This window comes from Salmo salar, chromosome 11, assembly GCF_965601325.2.
Source record: "Salmo salar chromosome 11, fSalSal1, whole genome shotgun sequence".
Lineage (NCBI taxonomy): Eukaryota > Metazoa > Chordata > Actinopteri > Salmoniformes > Salmonidae > Salmo > Salmo salar.
In genome coordinates, this window is record NC_138301.1 from 115723204 (window position 1) to 115738809 (window position 15606).

A 15606-nucleotide genomic window follows, 5' to 3' on the forward strand; every position below is an offset into this window, starting at 1 on the left:
TTTTTTTGAGAATTTAAAAAAACTTTAAGAAGGGGTAACCAAATTTGAACAAAAAAATGTGGAAAAGGTGCAATTATTACAATTAGTGACTCTGGTGTCCCTTATTGAAGACCAAACTTTGGGAGGCCAGATGTGGTGCGGTCAATGACACCCTCAACTGGTCACCGACGGGATTGGTTCAATTTATAAAACAAGACATTTGGAAAAGAATACATTTCGAAATAGATAAGTGGGGCATCATATCAGTCAAACAGAGATGGAAAGGGATATACCCTTCATTGTAAATGGTTTCTATAGCCTATATATAATTGTATTTCGTAAGTAAAATTGAAATGTAGACTAAGCCTTTGTACATATTTGATATACCCTGAGGTTTATACAGAGTTCACTTTGGAATATGTGTATGTTTTTATTTATAGAATTGTTTGTATTCTTTTTGGAGTTTGTTAGAGGCATGCTAATCTTGAATGTAGGCCTATAATACTGGTCAGGTTCCGCAGAACAGCACTTTTTGTTATTTTTATATGGTTACGGTACTTTTTGATACTGTTTTTATAAATCCATGTTATGTACAACGTAATGCACTGCATTTGTAATTGTATTTGAATGTGAAATTAAAATTATTAGATTTTTTTTTTTTTTTAAATGTGCGGGGACGTTCATGGCCACTTTGGTTGTACTGGAACGACACACCTCTGGCTATCAAAGATGTGACGGCTCATTTTGGAAAGCATGAGGAGAGAAATATGCTGTCTAGATACCTGCCATTGGCAGGAGGGTCTAGAACAGCTGCAAAGGAACCCCCTCGCTCCACCGTCGAGCAGCTGCACCTGGCGTGCCGAGAGTGGGCCCTGTCCCTCCGCCAGCACCAAAGAAGGCGGCGGGGAAACTGATGAGAGAGACTTTCATTTCGTCACCCTGGCAGTCGAGAGGCGGTCAGAAGAGATGACGGCCATGACGGGAGGAGGGAGAGAGGACGGGAGAGAGCGCAGCACTTAGTGTGAGGGCGCCCACTGTAAATCCCCCACCCCTGTAAAGGGATGGAGGAGTCATTGTGTCTGTGGTTAATAAAGAATGTGTTCCATCTGAATTTCTCACAAGAGAACCTCTTTTCCATAACAAAACTGAGACCACTCAGATTCCCTCTTACCACTCTGTGTGCCGCACAGCCCAGTGCGTAGCTGAGCACACACAGAAGGACGTTGTGAGTAGGAATGACATGAGGAAAGCAAGACGGACGCTCGTAATGAGCCGTCATGCTATACCTCATAAAAACCCTACACTACACACTCTTAGGAGTGAAGTAGATAAGGGTTTTAAGAGCAGCCTCCATACACAGCCCCATAGTGGGCCAATGACACAATTGCTGTTGGGAGACAGCTGTCAGGAAAACACCTCAGTGTTTTATTTATTTTACCTTTATTAACAGATTTTTACCTTGTCAGCTCGGGGATTTGATCTTGCAACCTTCCAGTTACTAGTCCAACACTCTAACCACTAGGCTACCTGCCGCTCACTAGGCTACCTGCCGCTCACTAGGCTACCTGCCGCTCAGACCTGTGCTGTGTTCACGGAGGGCTGGAACCACCAGGTTACATGTATAACCGAAGTGTCAGCGCCCCCTATTCTCACAGAACGCGCTAGTATTCCCTCCCCCTTTCGAAGGGGGCCCACCCTTAGCTGTCCCACCATTTCAGTGTTGGGAGACAGCAGCGGCTTGGGCCATAGAGGAAAACAGGTCCTTCCTACTATCTGTACCACAGTGCTCTCCTGCTCTCAGAGCACTATTGGGAGTGGCAGCGAAGCTGCACCCTCTCCTGGCGAAAGTCGGACGCTGGAGAAGGATTATGCCATTCAATTCCATCGAACCCCCCCGTTTTTGGGTGTGGTGGAGACGGTGATGAAGACGCCAGAGAAAGTAACCGCTCTTGTGAAAGGGATTACGGAACTTTTGGCGAAAGAGGCGGTCACAGTAGTTCCCCAAGAGTAAAGGAACAGCGGGCTATATTCACCCTATTTCCAAATGGCCCTTTCCAATGCTCACGTCAAAGTCTACTGTGATGTATTCGCAACAGAGACTTTTGTGTAAGCATAGACCTAAAGGACGCATATGCTGGTACTTTCGCGTCACAGGAAGTTTCTGCGTTTCACCTTTCAAGGGGTGACGTACGAGTATGCCATTCTGGTAAGCCCTGGCACCTCGCACATTTTCCAAATGTGTGGAGGCGGCATTGGAACCATTGCGCCATCAAGGGATAAGGCTATTAGCCTACCTAGACGACCTACTGGTTTTGGCACCGTCAGCAGAGCAGCGATCACACACACACAACACTGACTCACCTCGCACGTGTCTGGGGTTCTGGGGGGGGGGGGGGGGGGGTTGCTGCAAATTGGAAAAAGGGAGCGCCTTGGCCCAGTCAGAAGACTGTCTGTCTGGGATTACAGCTAGATACTGTGACCATGAATGCAGATCCTCAATGGGCTGCCTTGTTGCTAGCCCTAAGGTTTTATCCGAATCACGAGGTGATGGCGCATTCTGTCATGACACTTCTGGGTCTCATGTCGTCTGCCCACTCCGTGGTTCCGCTGGGACTTTTGCACATGTGCAAAACACAGCGATGGTTTGCCCAACTACGACCTAACCCAGTGAGGCACCGTCGTCGGTTGTTGACAGTTCCCCTTTCGCTCAGAGCGGACCTGAACTATTGGAGAGAACCGTGCGTAATGACGCAAGTGGTCCCAATAGGCAGTGTCATCCTGCAATCCAGTGTACACAGATGCTTGTCTGACTGGATGGGGAGGGACATGTCAGGCATGGGCAGTCAGAGGTGTGTGGTCCCAATCAGGACATCACATCAACCTCCTGGAATTGGAGATGGTTCTACTGGTTCTGACCCACTTCATGTCTACCCTACAGGGACACAAAGTGCTGATCTGGTCAGACAACAGAACTGCAGTAGCCTATATAAATCGCCATAGGGGAGTCAGGTCTCCTGCACTCCCCCGGTTGGCGGAGGAATTGTGGCTGTGGGCTCACAAGCACCTTTACTCGTTGACAGCAGCACACATTCCAGGCTGTTAGAACGTCGGAGCAGACCTCATGTCTCGAGGGACGACGAGTGGCGACTGCACCCCGATGTTGTTCTCCAAATATGGGAACAGTTCTGGAGAGGTCGCGTGTGACCTCGCAGTGTCCCCTATGGTTTTCTCTACGAGCCCAGGACGAACCGCCACTAGGGATAGATGCTTTGGCGCACCAGTGGCCAGATGTTCTCCTGTACGCATTTCCACCGCTGTCCTGCATTCTCCCACTGCTAGCCTGCGTGAGAATAGGAGGGCTGTAAATGATATTGATAGCCCCCAATCGCCCAGGGGCTCCGTCGTACACGGAGATGATTCAAATGTTGATTGCGCCATCATGGCCAATTCCACAGACAGGGCGCGATGTCTCAGGAGGCATGCATGATAGAGCACTGAATGTCTGGTTCCTGAGAGGGACAGGGTCGAGCGCCGTGGGTTATCTGATTCGGTAATCAGACCCATACAGGGCTCACGTGCCAGTTCCACATACAGGACATATGCCAGCATACGGAACTTGTTTTCACAATGGTGCGCCACAGAGAATGTGGACCCGTGTGCTGTCAGGTTGAGAGTGTGCTTTTTTCTACAGTTCATGTTTGACAAGCAGCGCTCACCCGCCAGCATTAAGGTGTTTGCGGCAGCGATTTCAGCTTGTCATGAGGGGTTTGGCAGAGACTGTCTTCAGTCACCCTTCAGTGAAACGGTTTCTATTGGGAATGTGGCGGCTTAGGCCAGTGGCTAGAGCCACAGTGCCCCAGTGGGATTTAACTGTGGGACTCGAGGCGCTCTGTGAGACACCGTTCGAGACATTGAATCAAATTCCCATCAAGATGTTGTCTCTGAAGACGGCACTGTTGCTTGCCTTGACTACAGCTATTTGGATATAACTATGGATTATTTGGAACCAAACCAACATTTGTTGTTGAAGTAGAAGTCCTGGGAGTGCATTCTGACGAAGAACAGCAAAGGTAATCCAATTTTTCTTATAGTAAATCTGAGTTTGGCGAGTACCAAACTTGGTGGGTGTCAAAATAGCTAGCCTGTGATGGCCGGGCTATCTACTCAGAATATTGCAAAATGTGCTTTCACCGAAAAGCTATTTTAAAAATCGGACACCGCGATTGCATAAAGGAGTTCTGTATCTATAATTCTTTAAATAATTGTTATGTTTTTTTGTGAACGTTTATCGTGAGTAATTTAGTAAATTCACCGGAAGTGTTCGGTGGGAATGCTAGTCACATGCTAATGTAAAAAGCTGGTTTTTGATATAAATATGAACTTGATTGAACAAAACATGCATGTATTGTATAACATAATGTCCTAGGAGTGTCATCTGATGAAGATCAAAGGTTAGTGCTGCATTTAGCTGTGGTTTTGGTTTTTGTGACATTATATGCTAGCTTGAAAAATGGGTGTTTGATTATTTCTGGCTGGGTACTCTGCTGACATAATCTAATGTTTTGCTTTCGTTGTAAAGCCTTTTTGAAATCGGACAGTGTGGTTAGATTAACGAGAGTCTTGTCTTTAAAATGGTGTAAAATAGTCATATGTTTGAGAAATTGAAATTATAGCATTTTTGAGGTATTTGTATTTCGCGTCACGGGATTCCTCTGGCTGTTGACTAGGGTGGGACGCAATCGTCCTACCTAGACCAGAGAGGTTAAGAGCTCATGCAGGTCACAGACTGTTGAGCTATGGGCAAACCCCCCCCCCCCACTCACAAAACAGCGGCTGTCTCATTGGCTTTGCGAAGGCATTGAGACGACTTATGAGGCAGCCAATGTCTCAAGGCGTAAGAGCCCACTCCACTCGTGTAATAGCGGCGTCTAGGGCCATTTTCAGAGGAATTGGGGTAGAGGATATTTGTGCAGAGGTGTCGTGGTCGTCACCGTCTCCTTTTATCCGATTCTACCTGTTAGACATGTCGTCTAACTCTCTAGCTCGTTCAGAACTTGAGTTAATTAAGAAAGGTTGCAGGACTAATGGGCTGTGTTCCCATCAGGTCCGCTATTTTTGACAGCCAGGGGAAAAGACTCGTGTAACATGACCTTTATTTGACACTGTCAACACAACAGGGAATGTCTAGACTGCCACCGGTGTGTCATTGTGCTGGGAAATAGTACTGTAACCAAGTGTTACTTGACTATTAGACCGGTCACTGAAGTTGATGGAATATTGAGGTATCATCTATCTGCTGAGGCAGAAATAATTGGCTCTCCCTATGGATTGAGTGTGGTGGATTACACTGTGAAAGCAGTGAGCTTGTCTCTTTAATTGGTTCAGCCTGTACTCAGTTTTGGCTAATGTGAAGGCTATAATTAAGGCGGGAAAACACAGGATTAACTTCACTAGGGTAGGGGGCAGCATTCGGAATTTTGGATGAAAAGCGTGCCCAAATTAAACTGCCTGCTACTTTGGCCCAGAAGGTAGGATATGCATATCATTACTAGATTTGGATAGAAAACACTCTGAAGTTTCTAAAACTGTTTGAATGATGTCTGTGAGTATAACAGAACTCATATGGCAGGCAAAAACCTGAGAAAAACCCAACCAGGAAGTGTGGAAATCTGAGGTTTGTAGTTTTTCAAGTGATTCCCTATACAGTGATGTAGGGTTCATTTTGCACTTCCTAAGGCTTCCACTAGATGTCAACAGTCTTTAGAACGTTGTTTCATGCTTCTACTGTGAATGGGGAGAGAATAAGAGGTCCTGGAGTCAGAGAATGACATGAGTTCAGTGGCGCGCGCTCCCGTGAGAGTTAGCTGTGTTCCTTTTCATTTTTGAAGACACTGGAATCGTCCGGTTGGAATATTATGGAAGATTTATGTTAAAACTTCTTGCAGCGCTGATCCCTTTAGCGGGATCAAATTCGACAACATCCGGTGAAATGGCAGAGCTCTACATAAATAGTCATATTAAACGTTCATGAAAATACAAGTGTCTCACATTGTTCAAAAGCCTAGAATCCTGGTAATCTAACTGCGTTGAAAGATTTTTAAAAGGATTTACTGTGGAAGCATACGATGCGATTATCTGAGGAGAGAGCCCCATAACAAAATACTATTTCAACCAGCACACGCGTAACAAAATCACAAAGATCTTCCTCTGTTTGCCATCCCAAGGCTCACTGTTACACAATGGTCTTTTGTTTGATAAAATAAATTTTTATAGCCTAACACGAAACATTTTGTGAAGCGCTTGTGTCGTGAATTCCGTCTCATTCAACTTTCGCTGAAGCATTCGATGTAAATACACACACTAAACGTGCGTTTATCCAGTCATGTTAGGATTCATTGCAATCAACTGGTTGTTTGTAACGCAACCAAACTTGATGGTTCTTTTTGCGGGACATATTGACCGAAATAAACCGATTTGAAGACAACAAGTAATGACCTCATTGTGCACCAATTATATGAGCGCTGTTTCGTTGATTGACCGTATTGTAACCCAATGACCACTGATCGTCTTGAAATCTAGCTAGGTAGATAGCCAATGAGCTGAGGTAAACGGCAATATGTGATGTTTGTGTGTTGGAAGACCAGCCCATGTAGTAAACTCGGGCGTAAAGAAGGTCTTTCGCCATTGAACATTCATAGTGGAAGGAGCCACGCTTGTTACGCACAGCAGTATTTCGGTGAAGCGCATCTTCAGCTACTTTTTATATTAAACATTATGGCGACTAAGTCAGGGAAAGTAAAATCCAAGTCTAGATATACAGATGTGCACCAAATGATTGAAGAAATTGATAGGGAAAGTGAGACAGAGTTGCTCCTGGATGAAGATTCAGTTAGCGAGCATAGCTATGACTCCCAGATGGAAGATTATTTTCTGCACGGAGAGGACATCGCTTTGGACTGGTAATTTCTTCTCATGCTAATGCCGTTGTTTGAAATTAATAATATCAAATATTATTCGTGATTTTTAACATTTTATTTGCAATATATAAAAATGTAATGAAATGTGTAAAGTACTCATATATATGTGTGTGTGTATATATATAAAATAAATATATGTATATAAATATATATATAAAATAAATGGAATGGAGTAGAATGTAACAGCAAACCCACACATCTCAACACAGCGACCATGATTCCTCCACTCAATCAACATATTGTGGATTAGAGGCCGCATGCCCGAGATGCATGTGTCTGCCGCTCCACCCCACCCCGACATGAAATAGCCTATTTGAGGCTGTTGAGGGGAGGGGAGGGCAGGCCCACAACAATGGCCAGAGTGAAATGGAACAGCACTTCAACCTAGTGACTATGTTCCCTGTACTCTATATATATCTGTTTATTATACCTGTTGATACAGGGCTCAGACGTGAAACTATTCTAACTGAACTTTTTTCTTTCACAGTGCCACTGACTCCGATTGGGAGCCCCCAATGTCAAGGTGTCAATACCCCACTGAAGCTGGTCCATCCAGCCGGACCCCTGCTGTCTCTGGCTCCATACCTCCTGGGCCATCTAGAGGTGTGAAGGCACTGATACAGAAGCAGCGGAGGGGAAGTGTGCAACCCGCAAACAAAGGGACAGACGGGGGTTGGCACACTGTCCTAGAAGCTGACGTGGGGCCACCTCAACCAAAATTTAGGCCGAAAAGGAAGCCAGGACCCCAGCTGAACATGACTGCAGGTTACAGCCCCCTTCAGCTTTTTCAGTTGTTTTTCTCCCAACCAGTTGTAGATTCGCTCGTGTCTAACACGAATAAGTATGGGGCGAAGAAGCAAGCAGGCAAAAAAGTAGCATGGAAGCCCATTTGCATGTCAGACTTATTCTGCTACCTTTCATCTACATGGGGCTGGTGAAGATGAAAACTCTGAGGGACTACTGGAAAACGTCATCTCTCTACCAACTACCTTTCCCCATGACTGTCATCTCATGCAAGAGGTTTCTGGTTCTCTCACGAGCACTTCATATCAGTGACCCAAAAGATGATGAAGAGAATGACAAGAAAGGCACAGCAACATTTGATGGACTCTGCAAAATCAAACCTCTCTACCTCAGCATTGTTGAGGCCTGCAAGACCTACTTTCAGCCTGCACAGAACCTCTCCATGAGAGGATGGTAGCCTCAAAGGCCAGAATCAGCCTCAAACAATACATGAGAAACAAACCGACCAAGTGGGGTTACAAGCTGTTTGTTTTGGCTGATTCTGTGTGTGCCTACACTTGTAATTAGGGACTTAGCTACGACACTGTAATTGAGTTATTGGATTTTCAACTGCTGGGTAAGGGCTACAAACTTTGTGGATAACTTCTACACAAGCCCTACCCTGTTTACAGACCTGAAGAAGCGGGACGTGTGGGCTTGTGGCACCATTCGCACCAACAGGGTGGGCTTTCCAAAGACAAAGGTGAATGACATGCCTAAGCGGGCTGAGCGGGGTACCTTGCGATCTTCCACCCTGTGAAGATGGCCTGCTCTTTGTAAAGTGGATGGATACCAGAGATGTGGTGATGTGCACAACAATCCACAAATCCTTCAGTGGCGATCATGTAGTCAGGCGGGTGAAGAGCGCTAATGGGGCATGGACCACAAAGAATGTCTCCATTCCAGCTGCTGTGAAGGATTACAACAAGAGCATGGGAGGTGTGGACATGTCAGATGCGCTGATAGGTTATTACAATGTTCTGCACAAGACAATGAAATGGTACAAGACGTTCTACTACCATTTCATCGACATTGCTGTGGTGAATGCATTCATCCTACACAAGGAAATTGCTAAGAGCTGTGGAAAGCCCCCCATCTCACAGCTAGCCTTCAGAGAGCTGCTCATCAGGGAGCTTGCTGGCTACAGCACCACTGCACCTGTCCCTTCTGCTCCTGCAACAAGTGTTCATCTGCCCAAATTTATTTCTGCAGGCATGGATGTGCCTCAGGGCCAAAAGGGCACAACATGGAGGCGTCGTTGTGTTCTATGCAAAATGAAGTCCCCCATCACCTGCACCACATGCTTGGTGACCCTTTGCTTTACAGCAGAAATAGACTGCTATGGCACATGGCATGAGCAGCGCAATATTGTGTAGAGGACTGAGGGTCTTCCAAATATTGAAAGTGTGTAAATGGGGCCACAGTGTCTCCTGACCCCTCCTGTCTCAGCCTCCAGTATTTATGCTGCAGTAGTTTATGTGTCGGGGGGCTAGGGTCAGTCTGTTAGATCTGGAGTATTTCTCGTCTTATCCGGTGTCCTGTGTGAATTTAAATATGCTCTCTAATTCTCTCTTTCTTTCTCTCGGAGGACCTGAGCCCTAGGACCATGCCTCAGGACTACCTGGCATGATGACTCCTTGTTGTCCCCAGTCCACCTGGCCGTGCTGCTCCTCCAGTTTCAACTGTTCTGCCTGCGGTGCTGTTATAATCTCCACCCGGCACAGCCAGAAGAGGACTGGCCACCCCTCATAGCCTGGTTCCTCTCTAGGTTTCTTCCTAGGTTTTGGCCTTTCTAGGGAGTTTTTCCTAGCCACCGTGCTTCTACACCTGCATTGCTTGCTGTTTGGGGTTTAGGCTGGGTTTCTGTACAGCAATTTGAGATATCAGCTGATGTAAGAAGGGCTATATAAATACATTTGTAAATAGTTACCCGTGTTTTTTTGTACATTTATATATTTCTTTTTTTTCATTTTCCCCCCAATTTTTTTGGGGTGTGTTAGAATACCATTTAGGTATTTTGTATATAGTTATTTGCTTCAAAATGTATAACTTCACGAATTTGGCCACTTGGGTACATTTTGGTAACTTGTGTGGGACACCTGGGTGACTTCATGCTAAATTTGATGTAGCACACTCATTCCGGAAGTTATCATTCTGAAACTTTGCACAAGTACTGTTGCCCTCTTAACTTTTTCACTGAAATTGCCCCCATCATTCCATCTGAATGTCTGTTTTGTCTTGTTCATTTTAAAGATGATGCAACAACAATAAAAAAATGGATGGTTTTTTCCTTGTATTATCTAAACCAGATCTATTGTTATATTCTCCTACATTCAATTCACATTTCCAAAAACTTCAGAGTGTTTTCTTTCAAATGGTACCAAGAATATGCATATCCTTGCTTCTGGGCCTGAGCTACAGGCAGTTAGATTTGGGTATGTCTTCAGGCGGAAATTGAAAAGAAGGGGGGGGGGGGGTAGCTGTAAGAGGTTAAAAACATTCTAAAGTTTGATGCTATAAATCGTTTGACATATTTCTACGAACGTAAATATAACTTTTTTGACTTTTCGTCGTGACATTTTGCGCGCGCTTCCTGCATTTGGAGTAGTGGACTGAACGCGCGAACAAAAAGGAGGTATTTGGACATAAATTATGGACTTTATCGAACAAAACAAACATTTATTGTGGACCTGGGATTCCTGTGAGTTCATTCTGATGAAGATCATTAAAGGTAAGTGAATTTTTATAATGCTATTTCTGATTTTAGTTGACTCCAAAATGGCGGGTATCTGTATTGCTTGTTGTTGTCTGAGCGCTGTACTTAGATTATTGCAAAGTGTGCTTTCGCCGTAAAACTTTTTTGAAATCTGACACAGCGGTTGCATTAACTTCTATGGGCTACGTGGGATGCTAGCGTCCCTGCGGGACACAGCCAGTGAAATATCAGGGCGGCAAATTCAAAACAACAAAATCTCATAATTCAAATTTCTCAAACATACAACTATTTTATACCATTTTAAAGATACACTTGTCCTTAATCCAACCACATTATCCGATTTCAAAAAGGCTTTACGGCGAAAAGCATAGCATTAGATTATGTTAGGACAGAGCCTAAACAAGAAAAACCACACAGCCATTTTCCAAGTAGGAGAGGTGTCACAAAAACCAGAAATACAGCTAAAATTGAGCACTACTAACCTTTGACGATCTTCATCAGATGACACTCCCAGGACTCAATGTTACACAATACATGTATGTTTTGTTCGATAAAGTTCATATTTATATCCAAAACCCCCATTTTACATCAGCGCATGATGTATAGAAAATATTTTGCCTCCAAAACTTCCGGTGAATGAGCACAAAAATACTCATCATAAACGTTAACATTATATTAAACTGTTATTCAAAGAATTATAGATAAACATCTCCTTAATGCAACTGCTGTGACAGATTTCAAAAAAGCTTCACGGGGAAAGCACACTGCAATAATCTGAGTACAGCGCTCAGAAAATCAAACTAGCAATACAGATACCCGCCATTTTGGAGTCATCTAAAATCATAAATAGCATTATAAATATTCACGTACCTTTGAGTGTTTTCCATCCAAATCTACTAATAATATGCAAATATTTGACTCTGGGCCCGAGAATTAGGCAGTTTACTCTGGGCACGCTTTTCATCCGAAAATGAAAATACTGCCCCTTATACCTTAAAATGTTAAGGAGAAGTTTATCTTTAATTCTTTGAATAACAGTTTTTTATTTTATCAATGTTTATGATGAGTATTTCTGTAAATTGATGTGCTCATTAACCGGAAGTTTTTGGAGGCAAAACATTTCTGAACATTACACGCCAATGTAAAATGGTTTTTTTGGATATAAATACGAACTTTATCGAACAAAACATGCATGCATTGTGTAAAATGAAGTCCTGAGTGCCATCCGATGAAGATCATCAAAGGTTAGTGCTTAATTTTAGCTGTATTTCTGTTTTTTGTGATGCCTCCCCTTGCTTGGAAAATGGCTGTGGTTTTTCTTGTTTAGGCGCTGTCCTAACATAATCTAACGCTATGCTTTCGCCGCTAGCGTCCCACATACCCTAGTAAGGTTAATGGACAGGGTTTAAATCAGGTCAGGTTTTTTCCTTTATTAGAAGGACTGCATGACATGACTCCTGGCTAGGTGGCACAGTAGTCAGGAGGGATTAGGGACATAGTTCTGTAATTGGTATTACAGTATTATTAGACCAATCTTAACCTGTTATGGCTAGGGGGCAGTATTTTCACGGCTGGATAAAAAACGTACCCGATTTAATCTGGTTACCACTCCTACCCAGTAACTAGAATATGCATATACTTATTGCATATGGATAGAAAACACCCTAAAGTTTCTAAAACTGTTTGAATGGTGTCTGTGAGTATAACAGAACTCATTTGGCAGGCAAAAACCTGACAAGGTTTCAGGCAGGAAGTGGCCTGTCTGACAAGGTGTCGTTCTTCTTGTCTCTGTTTATTGAAGAGTGAGGATCTTAGCTGTCCCGTGACACTTCCTACGGCTGCCATAGGGTCTCAGAAGGCGGTAAAAAGCTGAATCGTGGCTTTGCAGGCTCTGGCTGAAAAAAAGTAGCGCGTTTGGGTAGTGGCTGGTTACAGTACTGTGAGACTCATGCTTGTCGATGCGTCGACCGAAAGCTTTGTTTACTTTCCTCTGTTTAGCTAAAAGGAGACTCCCGGTCGGAATATTATCGCTTTTTTACGAGAAAAATGGCATAAAAATGGATTTTAAACAGCGGTTGACATGCTTCGAAGTACGGTAATGGAATATTTAGATTTTTTTTGTCACGAATTGCGCCATGCGCACGACCCTGATTTACCATTTCAGATAGTGTCTGGGACGCACGAACAAAACGCCGCTATTCGGCTATAACGATGGATTATTTTGGACCAAACCAACATTTGTTATTGAAGTAGCAGTCCTGGGAGTGCATTCTGACGAAGACAACAAAAGGTAATCAAACTTTTATAATAGTAAATCTGATATTGGTGAGTGCTAAACTTGCCGGGTGTCTAAATAGCAAGCCCGTGATGCCTGGGCTATGTACTTAGAATATTGAAAAATGTGCTTTCACCAAAAAGCTATTTTAAAATCGGACATATCGAGTGCATAGAGGAGTTCTGTATCTATAATTCTTAAAATAATTGTTATGCTTTTTGTGAACGTTTATCGTGAGTAATTTAGTAAATTCTTAGTGAATTCGCCGGAAGTTTGCGGGGGGTATGCTAGTTCTGAACGTCACATGCTAATGTAAAAAGCTGGTTTTTGATATAAATATGAACTTGATTGAACAAAACATGCATGTATTGTATAACATAATGTCCTAGGGTTGTCATCTGATGAAGATCATCAAAGGTTAGTGCTGCATTTAGCTGTCTTCTGGGTTTTTGTGACATTATATGCTAGCTTGAAAAATGGGTGTCTGATTATTTCTGGCTTGGTACTCTGCTGACATAATCTAATGTTTTGCTTTCGTTGTAAAGCCTTTTTGAAATCGGACAGTGTGGTTAGATAAAGGAGAGTCTTATCTTTAAAATGCTGTGAAATAGTCATATGTTTGAAAAATTTAAGTTTTTGTATTTTTGAGGAATTTGTAATTCGCGCCACGCCTATCATTGGATATTGGAGCAGGTGTTCCGCTAGCGGAACGTCTAGATGTAAGAGGTTAATATCAATAGAGTTGAGTTCATATATCTGTGGTAAAGTTATTATGACTCATTCTGTTATCTGCCCACTAGTAATTGATTTTGCCTTTAGACTGAGTGGGCGGATTAGACCGATGACGCAGTACATTGTAACATAGTCTGTTTTCACAGTATATTACAGTACTGTGGGATTTGGTCGCAGCCATTGCTGAACTGACCTTTTCTAAAGTGGGAAGTGTTAGGCTCGGCAGGGAGTACATTTTGGGAGCGTTTCGCTCTGCCTTAAACCGCTCCCCTATGAGGCGGAGCTCCACGATGAAGAACGATAGTTACCGGAGTATAACTCCAGTTCTATGAATGGAGCGGAGCCCTATAGGGTTTAAGGCCCAGCTTAAGGCCCACCCCCAGTCTCGCTGAAGATCATTCTTCGGGAGGCTGATTGAGGGGAAGTGTTCCCTTCTACAGGGACACCTGTAATCCTATTGGCTGCAGGTGTGTGCATAATTCTCTCTCAGGCTGTTCGCTGCTTAGGCAGCAGGGTACACCACTAGGAGCAGAGCTCCCCTATGGGGCTCCGATCCACTTTACAACTCTGGTAACTATCGTACCTGGCAATATCCAGCAACTTCGCACACCCCAATGAAGAGGACTGGGACGGTCACAATCAACAACAATCAATCAACTCTATCTGATGGAGATGTGTTGCGCTGCATGAGACAAATGGTGGTCACACCAGATACTGACTGGTTTTCTGATCCACTCCCCTACCTTTTTTTAAAGGTATCTGTTACCAACAGATGCATATCTATATTTCCAGTCATGTGAAATCCATAGATTAGGGCCTAAGGAATCTACTTCAATTGACTGATTTCCTTATATGAACTGTAACTCGGTAAACATGCGAGAGTAAATAATAGCAATCAAGCATGGGCTTGGATCACATCAGTCAGCAATTGAATAATTACACGGACAAAGTAAGCCTGCTAAACAACGCCAAGTAGACAGACAAACAACTATATAGCCTCACCAAAGTCAACCGAAAATAACTAGATTGAACAATGACTACCTACGGAATATGATTCAAACACAATGTTTGGAGAAGAGGAGACTAATGCCCTGAGACAAGTGACTGTGAGTGAAACAGAGCCATGCGTGTTGTCTGGGGAATGAGAGCAGACAACAGCAATGCTATTGCTTGTACTAATCCTATTGCTTGTACTAATCCAATCGTTGCAGCAGGCTCAACCGATGCCCCGCCCTTTTCTTACCAGACAGAAGAACTAGCAAATAGTTGTTTGGAGCACACAGCGTTTCACACTGTGAGTGAAAGAGAGCTGAAAATAACATTTCTTTCAAATTTTGGATAATTACAAAAAGCACTTACATCATAAACTTATTCGGAAAAATTCTCCATGTCTGTTACAATACTTGAGATGTCCAAGTACACAGGCCTTGATGAAATATCTCTGGTTATTTCACCCCAAGTTTAACTCTTCTTAGGTGAGTGAGGTCACCTCACTCACCACAAGTCTGGTTTCATACAATGCTGAATATATATTTATTTTAACCGTTAGTCGCTCTGGATAAGAGCGCCTGCTAAATGACTAAAATGTAATGTAAATGTAAATGTAATATCTCAACGAGTCATGGTGGTGTGGTCATGAACTTGACCTGTCCTGTAGATGGCTAGATAGCCATCTTCCTGCAGTTCGGATGTGAGTACAACTATGACTGGAAGTTACTTTTTCGTAGGAGAATTTACGCACCAGATTAGGATAATTAACGTGGAAGGTTAAGAGGCATAAATAATGGTCAGGAAAACTTTTAGGTACAATGTCCTTCTAACCTGCTACAAAAAGTAACTTCCATTGTAGCTATACTCCCTCTCTAGTCACAACCCTGCAGCAGTGTTCATCACCGTGGAGGACGTACGTCAAAACATCATCTAGCGACAAATCAAGCAGCCAATAGCAGTTTTCGCTGAATTCTTTTTGGCAACACTTGTTCCCAGAACAGCAGAGCACAGCACCTCTCGCTGTACATGTGGTCTCAGTGTTGCAACGATTTTACAGTGAGAAATGCCAACGATTTTACAGTGAGAAATGCTATTGGCTCCTAAGATTTGTCGCTAGATAGCGTTTTACTATAGCCTCAACAATGTCACAGCAG